This window comes from Desmodus rotundus, chromosome 3 (assembly GCF_022682495.2).
Source record: "Desmodus rotundus isolate HL8 chromosome 3, HLdesRot8A.1, whole genome shotgun sequence".
NCBI lineage: Eukaryota > Metazoa > Chordata > Mammalia > Chiroptera > Phyllostomidae > Desmodus > Desmodus rotundus.
This window is the reverse complement of record NC_071389.1, coordinates 4,805,974-4,818,201: the sequence shown is the minus strand read 5'-3', so window position 1 is coordinate 4,818,201 and position 12,228 is coordinate 4,805,974.

Here is a 12,228-nt window from a genome sequence, read left to right as displayed (position 1 = left end):
CCACGACCTGCTGCTTCTCTGTGAGCAGGTGGCTGCACCAGAGGGTCAGCCCCTGCAGGGCACGGGTCTGGCCAGTTTTGTTTATCCCAGAATCCCAGAGCAGGCATGGAGGAGGCCCTTGGACCATTTGTTCTGAAAGAAGGGGAGACGTGAGAGACGAGGTGGTTGCAAAGTTGTGAGTTTTTAAAATTTAAGATTGGGGAAGCCGCTGCCTGTCCTCTGGTGCACAGTGAATGGTGAGGGGTCCTAAAGGTGAGGCGGGGAGGGAAGAAGGGGGGAGGGAGTGCTCCCCACGACTACAACAGAGCTAGAGGCTTTATTTACATAGAGACCTGTGTGCGTTGAAGCGGTGTGTTCAAGGAGGCCGAGAAAACTGCAGCGTAGGAAAGGAATGTGGAGGGAGCACATGCTAAATAGAAAATCTGGTATTGGGGGTACGGAAGGGGGTGGGAAACAGCTTTTGTGGGAGTAGAATGAAGAGTTGAATAATGTGTAAGAGTGTTAAGGGCACAGACAAAGTAAATAGCGAAATGCCAGGATCGAACCATCCTTGACCTTCTGCGGCAGGGATCTGCCATGGAGGGGCCACCCCAAACTGTCAAAGATAGAAGCTCTCAACTCTGGGAACGGTAAGGCCGGAATGTCAGAAGTCGAGGGACTGCGGCATTATTAACTCAGCTCACGTGACCTGCAACATCTCATGCACAAGGAGGCTGTGGAGTTCACACCTCTGGAGGTCCGCTCCCTGGGGTCACCCTGGGTTCCCCCACTTAGTAATTGCATGACTTGGCTTGAACTCCTCTGTGGCTTCTGGCTTGTCTGTACCTCAGTTTCCTCTTCTGTTAAATGGAAGTAATAATAAATGTCTCGCGTGGTTGGTTATGAGAACTAAATGATGTGTTTATGGTGTTTCAATCCATGTCTGTCTGACTGTTGTGTATTAAGTTACTCAGTTACCTTTAAGTGCTTGAGAATGAGCTTTGATCTCGAGAGTAAATAAACAGGTAAAATGCGGCGAGAGACCCAGACTAACCCGTGAAGGTGGGACGAGGAGGCGGGGGGAGGGAGGAGGCTCGCTCCCCATGAACACGGCAGAGTTGAGCACTTTGCATGGAGACCTGAGATCAAACAGCCAAGTAAAGGGTGGCAGACGGAGGGAGCCGCCTCATTGTCGCAGGGGGAAACTACAGATAAGCCAAGGCAGGCAGTCCGGAATGATCCATGTGGTGACAGATTGGAGTTGGGGACAACGCAGGCGCTCTCGTTCAGCTCGCTGTAGACACAGGTGGCCACAGACAGAGGCATTCATAGATGTGTGTGTTTTCGTGGGTTGGTAAAATTCAACAAGACAAGGAAGGTATGGGCCTGGGGCCGCGGCTGCACTGAAGGGAGCTGTGGGTTAGCAAAGACAGAAGGACTCCTCCAGGTGGAGCAGGTGTCGTCGGAAAGTGAAGGATGGCTGCTCCAGGTGACTGTGCGGGTCTTCGGGGGACTCCAGGTAGTTTGATCTGGAAGGGGATCCAGAAAGGTGGGGGAGGCTGACCTAAAACCTGGGGGGTGGGTCCTCATGAGCTGACCTGAACCAGAACTTTGTCCCCCAGGTGACCCCAGCGTGTCCGTGATCACTGCCTTTCAGAGAGGGTGGTGGCAGCAGCAAGGGTGGGGCGCAGCTGGGGCAGGCGGAGCGGGTGACAGGCGGTAAGGAGGGCCTGGCACCGGCCAGCCACGGTTGGGCCCAGCTGTGGGGGAGACTTCAGAGAGAAACTCGGTCAGATCTAGGGACCGCCAGGCCGTCGTAGGTGAGGTATCTGGGATCCCTGCCAGGTTTCTAGTGCAAGCCAGTGGTGAATGGTTTGGGGAGCTGGGCGGACGGTTTTGGGAGAAGATAGTAAAAATCTTGGACGTGTTGAGATGGAGAACTCACGAGACACAAAGATGTCTAGAAGGAAGTTGGCCAGATGGCCCTGGAGCTGAGAACAGGAGAATAGATTTAGGGGAAACTGTAGGCATTTGTTTGAGCACCTACTATGTGCCAGGCACTAGGGCTACAGCAATGAGGAAAACCATGTTGTGGAGGGAGGGGGTGGTAAGGAGAATGGAGCAGCAAAAGGGGTGAGAGGGACGGGGCGGGGAGGATGGCAGCTTTCCTCCACCCAGTTGGAAGGTCGCTTTCAGAAGGGGTTTCCACACTTCTGGATTTCATTGGTGAGGAACGGGGCCAGCAAGGAGGGCACCTGCACAGGCGTGGTCCTGGCCGATGGGGCAGCAGGTGCAAATGTCTTGAGGTGAGAGAGGGCTGGCCAAGGTTCAGGCAGTGACGAAGACTCAGGGCAGAGAGGGAGAAGGGACAGGAAGGAGATTTTTAGGCTAGAAGTGTCCTGAGTGGATCTGCAATTTGGAGTCATTCCAGCTTTCCGGGAGAAGATTAGACCCTTTCCCAATGATCTCCAAGTGGGTTCAAGCCCCAGGTCTGCCTGGTGCACACAGGGAGACGGTGGCAGGTGGGGGGTGGGACTCTACCAAACAAGGGGCACAGGGGCCACCAAAGAAGACCCAGCTACAGCTCTGCCATTTTCCGGGGCCAGAAAAAGAAGCGTCCATCGGACTTGATGACGCAGCACCCTCAGGAGAGCGCATCTGAGTGACGTAAGGGTGGAAGGGACTGCTAGGGTGACAGCAGAGAGAACGCTAGAGCCTACACTTGTCTTTATTTCTCCCTCCCTCCCCAATTCCCTGTTGAGTGTGTGTTTTGTCACTTATAAACAACAAATGTGCATATACTGGAGACTTTTGTTCAAAATGTTATTACTGATAGATGATGTAATGGCAAAGGTTTGGAGACCAGAGCAGCCAAGTTGACTACAAGGTAAGCGAGGTCGAAGGAGAAATGACACTCTGGGAGAATTGAAAAATGTCAGGACTTGAGAAGTCCCTTGGATGCTGATCAAGGTCAATGAAGGTCAGGGCAGTTAGCCTGTGAGGGAGATGGAGAAGAGGAGGAGCTACAGGCCCCAGTTGTTCACCACTGTATCCATGGTGCAGAACGGACGAGTCTTGGTGGACTGGTTGGAAATGGCGAAGGCAGAGTGGAGTGAGGCTGAGCTATAGGCACGGGCGTGACTGGGGAGGTGCTGCCGGCCCCTCGGCCACACGGTGTCCCCCCGGGGGCAGGCGGCTGGAAGGCAGCGTTCACGAGTGGTTCCCACACTTCTGGATTTCACTGACCCAAACTGGGCCATCTAACATTGGGCTGCCTACTTTTCATTTTGCAAGCAAAAGCACTAAAAAATGAATAAATCAATAACTCTCAACCACCATCATAATGAGAAAGAGATAATTTTCAAAAGGGCATTTTGCTATATGGGAAGAATGCAACCACGGAATACGTTTCCGTCCTTTAAGTGAATAGATTTCACTGACGGCATTGCCCTCTCTCCTGCTGCCACTTAACCATGGGAGCGGCCCAGCTTTGGGGACAGGAAGGCGGCAACACTGGCTGTTTTCGTCACGGGAGGGCGTGTGGGATGGAGTCTGAAGTCCCACACAGGCACGTGAATGAGGCAGAGTCTTGTCATCTGCAATCAGCTCCCTCGAGGGCTGGGTGCTCAGTCCCTGGAGAAAGAATGAGGAGGCAGGCGGATATCACCCTGACACCCTGGTTGGCACACGTTTCTTCGTAAAAACATGGGCAAGTTGGTGCTCTTACCCACGGACATGTGCTGTTCTTTCCGTCCTGTGATTCCTGGCCACCGCTCAAGGGCTCGTCGGAAGCTGCTCCTGGCACCCAACGTCTGGCTCAGTGCCGGGACGCAGCTTCTTCTGTCTTCTGGCTTCTTCCAGTCCAGCCAGCAAGTGAAAACCACACGCAGAAGAGGAACCACGGGACAGGGAGAACTGACCACACGGAAGTCCACTGTGTCCAGCTTTGCATCTGCCATGCACTGTCTTTGCCAGCTGAGCAGCTGAGCAGTGTCTTACAGGGAGCTGGGCCCTCGTTACTAATGCTGAATGAATGAATGTGCACTGAATGGCCTTCCAGGAAAAGGCAAGCAAACCGACTGTGAGCCGAGGCTTCAGGAACGATGAGGCTTGTACAGAAACGGAAGCTGGAGTGTCTTGGAGGGTAGCAGAGGAGGGAACACCATAACTCAAGGACATTCATTCATTCAACCAATATTTTTGAGCACCTACTATGTGCCAGGCAGTGGATATAATGGATCTAACAGCCAAGAACAAGTAAACAAACACTTAAGGTCATCTCAGACAGCACTCGGGGTAAAGTGTGAGAGACTGTCAGGTGAGGGCTGGTTTACTTTAGAAAGGATGGTCGTGGGGAGGATGTGTTTGCGAGCCCACCCAGGGGAAGGCCCTGGGGGTGGGAAAGACCAAAGAAAGGCGCTGGCCACCCCAGTCTGGTCAGTAACAGAGTTTAAAGCTTCTTTCTGATATTTTTTTTAATATTCACCCGAGGATATGTTTATTGGTTTTATTATTTTTTGAGTTGTATTTATTTTTTAGAGAAAGGGAAAGGGAGGGAGAAAGAGAGATGATGAGAGAGGCATCTGATAGATGTTTCTCTCACACAGAGATCTCTCTGTGTGAGATGTCTCTCGCACCCCCAACTGGGGGCCCAGCCCACAACCCAGGCATGTGCCCTGACTGGGAACTGAACCTGCGACCTTTTGGTTCACAGGCTGGCACTCAATCCACTGAGCCACGCCAACCAAAGGCTGTTTATTGATTTCAGAGAGACAGGGAGAAAGAGAGAGAGAGAGAGAGAGAGAGAGAGAAACATCAATCAGTTGCCTCCCATATGCACCCTGACCAGGGATTGAACCTGTGACCCAGGTGTGTGCCCTGACTGGGAATCAAACCCACAACATTTTGGTGTACAGTACAGTGTTCCAACCAACCGAGCCACCCAACCAGGATCAATTAATAGAGTTCATTAAGGGGAAGTTACATATGAGGCATGTCTTGGGTGGCTGCGACATGAAATGGCTCCCCAGGCTGCTTGGCTGATGCCAAAAAGTTACCTAGAGTAAAGGGGGCGGTGAGTAGACACAGGCGCTAACTATTACGTGAGTGCTACCAGGTACGGGAAATTACATGTGTGACCAGGTAAGACCACAGCCTGTACCAGGACCCAGCGCACAGCCGGAGGCACAGGAAGGGTGCTGGCTTATGCTGGAATGATCATCAGTGACGACCAGGCTCTCAGGGGCAAGTGTGGTGGTGAGCAGTCTCCCCGTTCTGGGCCAGGCCCGCTCGTGGGTCCAGCAGCAGTCCCATCACGGAACAGTCCCTCCTTCACAGAGGACCTCCCCAAGGGGGTGACGTTTCAGCTGGGACCTGGGGGAGGACGTTTCAAGCAGAAGGAATAGTAGGAAGGAGCTTGGTTTTGTCATCCACTTGACTTTGTTACTGTGGTCGACTCAGAGAGGCAGGGGAGCCATCCAGAGTTAGTTACCGCTGTCCGACCGTAAGCAATGGGACCAGCCAGACAGGAGGCACGCCAAAGGAATGTAGAATTCCGCACGCTGGTAAAGCCGACAGGCCTGGTGGACTAGCACTCAAGAGTCTTCGGGGCAAGCTGAAAGGTGATTGTGGTCCCCCCTCAGTGTGCCCACGTCCTGATCCCCAGACCCGTGGTGACTGTGTTATGTCATGTGGCAAAGGGGAATTGAAATTGCAGGTGGCATTGAGGTTGCTGATCAGCTGACTCTGAGATGGGAGATTATTGTGGATTATTCAACATGATCCAATGTAGCCACGTTGAAGAGGGAGACCCGGGAAGACAGCCGCACAAGAAAGACTCAGTCTCCCGTTGTGGCTTTGAAGAGGGAGGAAGGGGCCACGAGCCAGGGAATGCAGGGGCCTCTGGCAGCTGGAAAAGGCCAGGAAATGGATTCTCCCTGGAGCCTCCAGGGAGGCATCCAGCTGTGTGGACACCTCGATTTTAGCCGCAGGAGACCCGTGTCACAGTTATGACCTCCGAAACTGAAAGGTAATAAATGTGCTGTTTTAAGCCACTAAGTGGGTGGTAATTTTACAGCAGCCATAGGAAGCTCATACAAACCTTGGTACTGGGAGCGGGAGAAACTGTAGCAAATACCTAGAAATATGGCAATGGCTTTGGCACTGGGCAATGGGAAGGGGCTGGAAGAAATTCAAGGAGCAGGATAGAAAAAGCCTTGATTTCCTTGAATAGTCTGTTAGCAGAGACCTGAATGTTAATACCTCACTGTTCACTGGGTGGCCAGGCTGTGCCACCAAGGCTAAGAGGCCGGTAAGTGCCACCGAGGGGAGAGACCTGTGTATGAGTGCAGGTCCCCAAGAACGGGCTCTAGTGATGCAGCCTCTACTTACAGCAAGAGAGCAGAGAGCCTGTGCACCAGATCCAGCCCCTCGCAGCATGTCCATCCCCCTACAGTGCACCATGATGGGCAGTGCGGCTGCACACCCCTCTGCCTGCTGTCATGGGAGGGCCCTGACTCTCCCCACGGGGTGTGAAAACCAGAGAGCTGGGGGCAGGCCGCAGGCGCTTTCAGCAGAGCCCAGGAGCACATGCTCAGCCTGAAAGAAGGAAACAGGGCCCCTCACAAGGCGATGAGCTGAGCACAGCCCCTCCGGGCTCATTATGGCTTGGTCAGAAGTGTCCCAGCCCAGGGCGGGTGCTTCCGCAACAGAGCTAGCGACACAAGCCTTTCCTAACAGTTAACGACCCTGCCAGCCAGGCCTCAGTGGAGAAAACACTTGGCACCTCAGAGCAGCGATTTTCACCCCGTGGGCCGCCAGCGTTCTCAGTCGGGGCCCTGGCCTCTCTTCCCCTCAGATTGTGCAACTAAAAGTGACAACAGCCAACACAACAGCAGCCGTGTGGTGTGAGTGAATCAAAATTATACCTTTTTTTTTGGTCAGGTTGGCAAAAAATATTTTTTGTGCCACAGAATTTTAGTAATTAGTTTATGTGTGCCACGAGATGAAAGCGGTTGAAAATGGACGCCCTACAGAATATACGTAAATTCTGACGAGCAGACCATTAGGAGAAATAAGGACCTCGCGTTCTTCTATCCCGTGGGGCACCCTCATGCCACTGTCCCCAGGCCCACACATTTTTTTACGCAGCCACCCGAGTGTCTTTGCTTTGGTGACGTAACGCTCATAACATGTTGCCACATTCTTACGTAACTTTCATAATTACCCTTTGAAACAGCAGCCGGTCGGAATGGATTCCGTGGTTCCTACTTCATTTTGTCTTCGTAGAGATAATTCTGCAATGGACAGCTTTGTTCAAGATTTTACCGACTTCCTTAACACCGTGGTGTAGTTAGAAATAATGAAGTTGTATTTCTTTAAAAGTATTTTGTTTGCTCTTCCGCCTAAATGAACAATTAGTCCATATTTGTAAGAGGAAACGCAAACAACTCACACACGAGGAGCACACGGGAGATCCAGGCGGTCGGGCCCTGCTAGGTGCTGGTGGGACCGCTCATTCCTAAGGACGGACGCAGGTCGCGCAGTGGGGCAGCTTCCGGTTTGGGGCTCGGTGGAGGCAGGGACAGAATCCATGCTGCGTGTCAGACGTGTCTTATCTCCACATCCAAGGAAAATGTGCTCCTGGGGAAGTTGCAGGGTCCGGAGGCCAAAAGGCAATAAAGTCACATAGGCCCCGGGGAGAAACAGCTGGCGCGGTGCAGACCCAGGCGTCGCTTGGGAGGCAGAGTGCACCTGTTTCTCACCTGCGCAGGATGGAGATGCCCAGCCCACCCAGGAAGGGGGTAAGCGCCAAGTCTAGGAAACCCCACCAGAACGGGGGAACCTGTTGGGGGGGAAGGAGAAGGCCTCTGAAATGCTTGTGGCAAAGCAAGGACTGCACTGCCCTGCCTTTCCTGGGGTCGCCAGCCCTGGGAGGTCAGCGTGGGGACAGCCGCTTCCTCAGACACCCCAGCCCAGACACAAGAGAGGGAGGTTGAATCTGGCTCTAAAGAAGCGCGGGAGACTGGGTAACGTTGGAGATGCCACCCTTCTCAGGTGAGGCACCGGGGAACACCACCTGGCCACATCCCACTCTTTGGAATTCAGTTACACTTGGACTTGATATGCCAAGGCTGGCGGTTTATGGGTGTGAGGGAAAACCCTCTAAGGCAAACTGAACTAAAAACTGTAACAACTCAGCATTCACGTGTGGAAGACACACCAGCGGTAGGGAGTCGGTTATTTGTTAAGGGGGACCAGGAGGACCTCTTCTGGACACTGGGTGAACAGGGAATTTGCTGTGTGCTGTGCGCTTGAAGGAGGAAAACATTCAGTATGTGGTAATTATGCCAAAATCCAGGCTTTTTGGTAATCCAGACTGTGCTGTTCTCAGCTACACCAAGAATGGCTGGACTGTTCTAGAAGCCCAGCCCAGCCTCCTTGCCTGGACCCACAGTCGGTCACAGAACTTGGGGCCGCAGAGGTGGTCTCATCACCACCCTCGTTTGGCAGATGAGGACCCTGGGCTGGGGTGGCCCTGGCCTTGTTCCAGAGGGGTCTCTCTCCACAGCCTGGAGCCTCCCTGCAGCTGATTCAGCTCCTGATGTTCAGGAAGGGCCGGGGGTGGGGCCTTGAGGCAGCTCAGGTGTGGGGTCTGGTGACCGCTGTACAACCCACTGGCAGGGATCGTCTTTAGCCCCTTCCCCGTCTTCTGGCCCCAGAGCTTCCCAGGTTGACTGCCTGCACCTGTTTTTCAGATACTTTCTCATAAGATCCTGAATTTTGGTTGAAAAGGAGCTTAGCTAGCTGTTTCTTAATCCCTGTCTCCAGTAGGAATCCCTTGTTCAACTATGCCACCATTATCAGGCCTCTGCTTGCATGCCTTCGTTGACGGGCAGCTCACCATCTCCCAAGCCAGAACCACACCGCCTGGCTTGGCACCCTGGCCCTGCACTTTGGTAAGTTACTTCTCTGTCTCACTTTCCCTCCTGAAGAATGGGAATAATGGTCGTATTTGTGTCTGTAGGATTGTTGAGGGGGTTACACGTGTCGGTGTGTGTGGGGCAGACACCCTTTGGTGTGCTCTGGCTGACTCAGTGTCCCCATCTGCCCACCCTCCCTTCCTCTGAAGGCATTTCTGAGCCTAGGCCGAGCCGGAAGAGCTGGGGAGTGGCCGCCCCCGCCACCCGCTGCTCTGGCTGTCGGAGCTGGTGTGCAGGTGCCCAGGCCCCTTGGCCCTCACTTGGGCTCAGTCTGAGTGTGTTCTACATATTTCCTCGCCAGTCCTGGGGATAAAGCCGCAGGCGCCTGTAGGTAGCTGGCTCTGTAACGCCCCCTGGGTTAGCTGCTTTCTCCCCCTGCCCTCTGCTCCCCCTACCCCGGACCTGTGTCATCTTCCACTTTCCAAGTGAACCTCGGGGCCTAGAGTCCTTGCCTTGGTCTCTGCTCCCAGGAACCCACTCGGGGGCTGCCTGCGAGGCGCTTCGCACACTAGTGGCCTGGCATACAGTCTGTTCAGGGCTCACGGTGGCTGTCGTGGCCGGCTGGTCAGATAAAATGCTCTTCCAGCTTGAGTCCCAAACCTTCCTCCCCTGGACCTCTTGGCGCTGCCTCCACCCCATCCCGTGTCCTGTCCTAGACGCCTTCCCACACTGCCATTGGGTGGGCCCAGACCTCACACTCCCCGCGACGTTCGGTTTGTTGTGTTTTCTCTGTCCAGAGAGGTTCTGACTTCTCAGCCACCTTCTGTCCCCAGAGACTGACCCTGGGGTGCACCCTTGTTGCAGGAGGGGACCCCCACTGATGAGAAACGTGTTTGACCTCATTTCTATCATCCTGATGGGAGTTCAGCAAGGAGAAGACGTCTGAGCTGAAACCTCTCTGGGGTGCTGCTGGCTGTGGGGGCGCTGCTGGCTGTGGGGGCGCTGCTGGCTGTGGGGGTGCTGCTGGCTGTGGGGGCGCTGCTGGCTGTGGGGGCACCGCTGGCTGTTGGGGCGCTGCTGGCTGTCGGGGCCCAGGTTCCCTGGCTTTGTTTCTGAGGGAACAGGTCGGGAGCCGCAGTGGACAGGGCAGGGCCTGTCCTGTCCCGTTGGGTTTCCTGCTTTGCTTCCCTGTGAGGGGGCAGACAGTGGCCAATCTGAGGGTCCCAGGCTATGCTCCTGGCTCCAGTTTCCACCTGCGATGGCCCCCCCTCGTTCTCACGTCCAGAAAGGCCCCGTCTCCTCAGACGCTCAGACCTGTCTCCATTAAGAGTCTTTAAAAAAAAAACTTATTTGTCCTGTTTCTTTCTCCTCCCTGTCTTTGCTAAAAAAGTCATGTTTTTGTATAATGCCTTTATTTCACATACAAAAATTGTAAGTATCATCTAATATTCCTGCCATATTTCAAATATCTACCACGGCCCCCCAAATATTGTTGCATTTGCTATTTCCAGGCACCAGCAGGTGCCAGCGAGTTTTCAGTCTAGTTTTTTGTTTAGTTCCTCTCACCCCATCAGTTTTTAAAATGTGTTTTTGTAACACACAGGTGATGTGAATTCCAGCCCTGAGTCCAGGGACAGGCCACAGGCCCAGCTGCTCCCGGTGCCCTGGGTCGGGCACCTGCTTTTCTCCTTTTCCTGGGCGCCATCTTCCCTGCTCTCCCTCTGGCTGGAGGCTTTCCCTCCAGGGTCCCACCCTAACTAGGGGCCTGGACTCTCTGCAGATATTTATGTGTTTGTGCCTTTTAATTCACACCAAGATTCAAATGACTGGCAAGGACATAATCCTCGACCTTGCCCTGGGGTGTTTCAGTTTTCAAAGAGAAGCTCGTGAAGCAGAAAGATGGTGAGTCTCTGTCGGGAGCCCTGGGAGTCCCCCTGAGACGGGGAGTGGAGTGGAGGATTCCTGGCCTCAGACAGCGGCCCTGGGCCCCAGGCCTCACTTTGCTCCTTGTGCCCGCCACACCTGGAGCAGCTCTTGTAACTCCCTGCACCCGGTTCCGCGTGCTGGAATGTGCGTCGCGTGGGGGCCCTGACTGTCTCACGGGTGGGGGTTCCAGGTCCCAAAGGATGAAGTGGAGCTCACCAGGTGCAGAGGGGGTGACAGTGAGCAGCTCATGACACCCCCATTCTTGCATGTGGGGAGTGGGGCACTGCCTCAGGGCTCCCTCCATGGACGCGGGGTCTTCTTGTTCTTGACAGGCCAGCAGTCCCTTCCAGTACCTTTGATCCAGGGCCTCGTGATGGCTGTTTAGCCGCCTCACCTGCCCCTCAGAAGGCTGTGCATGGGCAGGCTTTTCTCACATCCCCACTGAGACAGGGTCCCCCTCTTGCGAAGCCCACTGTAGTGGTCCGGGACTCGCTCACTCCCTCAGCCCCCACCCTCGGGGGCCCACCATGCTGTCAGGAGTGGGGTCAAGGCAACTCTCGAGCAGGCCGACGGGGCATGTGGAAGATGCTGGGGTCCCAACACCCCACTGCTCAGCCCAAGGGTCTTCCTTCGCAGAGCGGAGGCTCTGGGCTGCCTCCTGGGAAATGCACCTGATCATGCCTCTTGCTGACTTGTCCCCTAGGCCAGTACCCAGGAACAGGTGGGCAGAGCACAGGATTTGGAGTTCAGTGTCCACGTCCCCACCCAGAGGCTGGGGGTCGGAGTGCACCTCTGGCCCGTTTCCTCAGCTGTAACCGGGCGCTGACGACACCGGATCCCCCAGCCTCTCTGGTTGCTTCTGCGGCTCAGACAAAATAAAAGGTGTGCTGTGTCTTATTCAGAGATTGTGTTTGTGAAGAGCAGAAAATCAACAAAACCTGCTCAATCGAGGCCAGTGAGGATTTTTCTGGGAGCCCCAGGCAGCGGTCACCACCCCTTATCACCTGTCTCCTTGGCCCCACAGACCCCCCCATCTGAGGCCCGAGTCCTCTCTGCTTCTCTCCAGCACCTGCCTCCTTCCTTCTGAACAGCAGTGTTCCGGAGGAACTTGGTATCCGCTCCCCGAACGTCCACTGTGTGAGGTTCAGGGCTGCCAGGGCCGGTCCTGGTCCCTCTGCACTCAGATGTCCACTGGGCTCTCAGGGGGGCGCATGAATGGCCAGCATATCCATTCAGCTGGGTGGGGGGGGGGTTCAGGCCCCTGGTAACAAGAGGGTGGATAGGAAGGGGTAGGATTTATCACCCAAGTGTAATGGTGCTTTGAATTTCCAAAAGCAGGACTTGGAGGCCAGAGGGACCATAGCCCAGTGCAGTCCCAGACTTACTGTCTGAGAAAGACGAG